Raw genomic sequence first — 6,000 nt, forward strand, 5'->3', positions numbered from 1 at the left:
CAGTTTACATTCATTTCCCAGTGTTCCTTTTCTGGATGTAGCTGGTTCTGTCCATCATTAATCAATTGGAATTGGATTAGCTCTTCTCTATGTTGAAGAAATCCACTTCCATCAGCATACATCCTCGTACAGTATCATTGTTGAAGTGTATAATGATCTTCTGGTTTTTCCCCCAGCTTTTGACCAAACACCAAAACACGCTTCACCAAGGAATGGAGGGCATTTCCCCCCATGTGCGTGGCCTGGAGGAGACCAGAGGTCAGTTTCCCCTGATTCGCCTCTGGGATTAAGAGGTGGTCTGAGGGTGTCTGAAGGAGAAAGACTGTAACCCCTTTCCTTTGGGAGAACTGTTTCCTGCGATCTATAGGGAGGAATAGAAGACTCAGACCCCTGGGGGATTAAAGAAGCTCTCAGTGGTGAAAGAGCACGAATCTCAATTCCACTCAATTCCACTCAGTACCTTATTTCAAGTTCTGGCCCATAACATCTGATCCTTGTAGGATAGGATCAATCATACTGAACTAAATTAGATAACTATTGTCTCTATTCATTCCATTCATTCTTACCTTGTAAGAATCCTATTTCATGCATTTATTTATTTATCATGTTTATGCATTTATTCATATATGCACGTATGCATTCATTCATATCATATGCATTTGTGTTTATTCATTTATGCATATATTATATTATTATAATTATATATTTTATTTATTTTATATTATTACAAATATCTTTATTTTATACATTTTATAAATTATAAATGTTATGTTTATTTTATATATTCTATTGTATATATTTATATTATAATTATTATATTGTATTTATATTAACTTATTCATTATTTGATTTATTTTTTAGATCTATATATATTTTATTATATTTATAATAATTCAATAATTTATATTATATGCAAATATAATATAACATAATAAAGAATATAAATATAATACCAAATTATAAATGTATAGTTATATAATTAATGTATAACTTAATTTTATAATATATTATATTGTTTATATATTTATATTTTTATTATATCAATTAATATTCCATTATATTCTGTGTACATTTATAATACAATAAATATGCATTTATTCATACATGTACATTCATTCATATATGCATTTATGTATTTATTAATTTATGCATTAATAAATTAATTATAAATTTATTCATATATGCATTATGTATTTTATTCATGCATGCACTTATTTATGTATTTATTCATGCATGTTTTATTCATATATGTATTTGTGCATTCATTATATTTATATTGTATGTTATAATTATATTATATATTAATTATATATAATTATACATTTATATATTAAAATTTCATGCACTCATAAATGCATGTATTATTTATTAACATTAGCTATTATTATACATTTATTCATATATATTTATTAACATATGCATTTATTTATTTATTCACATATGCATTTATTCATATATTCATCTATGCATATATTCATTTATTCATATATGTATTTATTCATTTATTAATATATTTATTCATTATTTATGCATTTATTCATGTATGTATTCATTTATTCATATATGCATTTATTGATTATTTATTCATATATGCATTTATGCACTTATTCATATATGTATCATGTATTATGCATATATGTATTATGCATTTATGTATTATAATTATTATATTTTATTATATTTATATTGTAAATTTACATTTTATATTATATATTTTGTTTTATATACATTTATGAATAATAGTGAATTATATGAATATATATGAAATATATGAATAATATGAATTATAATAATATGAATAATGAATAAATTATAAAGAATTTATGAATAATAAAATAATGCATTTATACATTTATAAATTAAAATTTTATGCATTTATGTATTTATGCATATATACATTCATGCATTCATACATATATACGTTTTACAGAGAGAGAGAGACAGAGAGAGGATAATTGTGGTTTTATGTTTGTTATTTATATTGTGTACATAGTTGACTGCCAAAAAAAAAAATCCAACAAAAGCTATGACAAAACAAAAGCTATGGCAACAAAGCTATGACTGGGGGGAAGGTAATTTTACCTTGGCAAGACTAATGGAGATTATTGAGAAAGTGGCCCTTTGGGGCAAATAAAAGCTGTAATTCTGGAAATGATCTGATAAGTGGTCAGTATGTTTAGAAAGAGAAAGGTGAAGAACAGAAGTGAAAGTGAGGCCTCCCCTACATTTTCCCCAGCAGCTACCTAGGTTGTATTGATTGATTTGTGGTAAGAGACATTGTCTGGTCTTTGGTTGCCCTTGACCTGCCTGTGTCAACAGTGCACATCATAATTTGCAATTAGAGGCTTCTGTCTCTAAGACAGAAGAAAAGACTAATGAGAAAGAAAGGTTAGGCATGAATTGTACCTCTCTAGGTCCCCTTTCTTTCTCAGTAGGCCTCCTTAAGCTAGCCTAGGGTGATAGTCCTTAAATGCTAAATCCTAGTATTTCTAACAAAGGATCTTTAAGTTCTATGTTTCTGAAATGACTTAACTGAGATCTGGCTGGAGAAAATAGAAGCAGACCAACCCACCTGATCCCTGAGTGAAGGGATGAACAAGAGAGAGACAGCAACTTCCGTTCACAGAATTTACCAGTTGAAAAGGACTTTAGTATATATATATTTAATATATAGTGATATATACATGGGAGCCACCTGACAGTGATTGCTGGAAATTCAATCCAGAACGGATCTCCTCCTGTGAAAGGATAGTACAAGGAGACTGAGGCAATTGCTGTTCTCTGACCTCTCTGGCTGAGAGGCCGGTGCATCGTCTGACCTGTCTCCTTTTCCCTCTGCCTCCAATTTATCTCATTCCCAGTCCCAACACCTGTGTCAGCAAAGGCTGCCCCGAAGCTCCTTCTGATCCACAGCTGAGGAGGCTCTCGGAGAACTGACCTTTCCCTTAACCATCAAATGTCGTGTTCTGGTTGGTTTTCTGGAGATCTCTGGACCAGTCTTTGTTTCAGCAGAGTAATCACCCTGAGAATAGCCAGGTGATAAAGTCCAAATTGTCTCCTTCACAGTCTAGTTTCCTTGCCCGGGTTCTGGACCAGCTTTCTGGAGGCCCTTTGGTCTCGGTTTCTGTGGACCACTGTTAGGATTACCAGGTGAGAACTCAGGTTGTCTGGACAGTGACAAGGTGAGAATTCAGGTTGACTTGACAGTTCTCTGGCTCAGACCTATGGTTTGGGCCTTTAAAGGGAGTTTACATCTTAGGAATTCTAGGAGGAGCAAGCTCATTGGTTGGAGTACTTCTTCCCAGAAGCCCTTGCATTATCCCACGCCCATTCTCTGGGAGGATAAAAAGAGGCAACATTGAGCTTGGAGAGCAGTCTGGATTGGGAAGGACAAGAGCTGGAGGAGATCCAGAGCCAGGATTCAGGAAGAAGAAGAGGCTGGCTGGAGGCTCCAGAAGCCTCCCAAGAAACCTGCTCATAGAGGAAAAGATTATACAGAAAAGAAACCTCCTCCCAGAGAAGGATTACAACTGAGAGACGATCAGAACTTTACAGACCACCACGATGTTCTCTGTCTGTCTCAGTCCCAGGGCTTGTGCTCCAGCCTCCAGCCACCACAAAGGTGACTGTCTCTCCTTGGCTCCAAGAGCTTGAGCTCCCACCTCCCACCTCTGTCTTCTCTGAATCTGACTCTAGCTGAGTTTGTCCCAGCTTATATTCTCTATTATAATTACATCATTACAGTTTACTGAGTATAAACCACTCATTCTATCTCTAGGGAACCATTCTTTGTTGTAAAATCAATCATACTGATCCAGAGAACTATTAATCCCCATGCTAAACTGGATAACCATTGTCTCATCAAGTCTACTGAGTTACCCTGTAAAAATCCGTGTTTCAGGTACAGAGTTCTGGCCCATTACAACTATATAGTTTCATCTGAAAGAAAGAAACCCTGTCTTAAAGAGGTCATCCCGTCTCTTTGAGAGACTTTTAGGGGAAACCCATTCCACATGGGAAATTATTTTCATATCTGTTGTCAGGAAGTTCTTTCCTGAAGTCAAGAATCAATTTGCCTCTTTGCAACTTTCATTGCCCTAAACAGAACAAGCCAATCCCTCTTCCTCAGGAAGATATTTTAGGTACTTGAAGACCACCATCTTGTTTCCTCTTATGCAAACTGATGTTTATCCCTGTTTTTTTTTTCAATTGGTCCCCACATGACCCTGGCTAAAGGCTCTTCATCCTAGTTGGATGCTCCAGTTTATCAATGCCTTGTGGGGCCCAGATCTAAGATAATACTTCAGCTGGGGTTTGACCAGGTCAAAGAACATAAGGGACTGTTAGCCCCTCATTCCTGGAAACTGCTTCTGTGAAGCTTTTCCCATCACTATATAGTTTCCCATCAGCCTGAGAAACTCAGCAGCTAGGTATTAGGCTATGTCTAGATATAATGAATCAATACAATGGATAGGATGGTGCAGTCTGCAATCAGGAAGACCTACACTCCAATCTAGCCTCAGCTGTGTGACCCTGGGCACTTGTGAATGTGCCTGGCACATTAACACAATAACACACTGTTATTAATAAATGCACAGTTTTCCTTCCCTCTCTCCTCTGATTTTGTGGGTGGGAGGCAAGGTCCTTTGGATACTAGCCCAAGGGTAGAAATCCTGCCACTGGAAGCTTATAATTAAAATTAGCCACTCTAAATGGAAGTCAACTGGGGAGTCACCACTAAACCAAAATTCTCAGAGTTGGGATCTTGACAAAGACTTTATGGAACTTCAGGCTAGATGGGGGGAAAATTCCAGCGCCCCACTTAGTTCTCCATTAGATCCATAATCATTTATGTTGAACACAAATGGAAGGCTCAGAACTGGTTTTAATTTTCCCAACCTGGGTGGAGAAGATACCAGTCTTCCATTTCCGTGCCCATGTTTCAGCTATGTTATTAATAATGTATGAATCCTGCCCACAATCCAAGCATTTTTTATTTGTTTGCCTCCCGGCTATTTAATGTTGAATCAGCATGTGTGTCCCTTACAACACAGCTCTGGTCTTGTTTTTATCTCTTTTATCAGGAGATCCAACTTGAAAACGATTATCATTTAGCAGAAAGACAAACAGCAGAGCACATTTCTGTAAGCAGCACGTTAATTATTGGGAGAATCGCCCCAATTTCTGTATGACGGTGTGTGATTATTCCTCTGGGTCATGTTCTTACAGCCCAAATGATCCAGTCCATTGGTCTTTGATATTCAAAGCCTTCGCTCACTTTATAGGGAAAAAAAGTCACGGGACTTTGACTCGATAAACAGCCTCACTTGCAAAGATTGCCAGCTCTATGAGGAGGATTTTTGATGAAGAATAATTGCCCAAGACCAAAAGAGGTTAATTTTTATGGTCTCCCCAACTCAGGAAAGTGATAAGAACTATTTCTAGTGAGAAAAGAGGAGATCATGTCCGATAAACTAAGTTATTGCTAGAATGAGTCCAAAAGGATCTTTCAAAACCATCATTCAAGGGCTTTCTTAGCTTCACAGCTGTGAATAGTCATTTTGATGAATCTGGGGGGTGTGGAGGGAGGAGGAGAGGGAGGAGTATTCAAGGAAATGGACTTAGATGTGAGGAAATGCAACATTGGTTCAGAGGCAGTCTTTAGAGCTTGAAGGGCCCTAAAGGATGGAAGAGACCCGACTTTTCTCATTTTACAGATGAGGAAACAGATTCAGGGAAGGGAGCTAACTTGCTCAAGTTTGAAAAGCCAGAAATAGAATGGAGATCTTATGCTTCAAAGTAAATACTTTCCTTTCCTAGTCTATACCACGATGTTTCTCCTTCTTGGGAATAAGAACCCTTTGGCCAGATACAAGTTCCAACTGTGCTGTCATATGTCAGCAAGCCAAGGGTGTACCTTTCCTACACAATTGAACGATGAGACTTTATAGACACAATGGATGTGATGACGTTGAATGGAATAGTGGAGAAAACAGCCTG

Source organism: Sminthopsis crassicaudata, chromosome X (assembly GCF_048593235.1).
Source record: "Sminthopsis crassicaudata isolate SCR6 chromosome X, ASM4859323v1, whole genome shotgun sequence".
Classification (NCBI taxonomy): domain Eukaryota; kingdom Metazoa; phylum Chordata; class Mammalia; order Dasyuromorphia; family Dasyuridae; genus Sminthopsis; species Sminthopsis crassicaudata.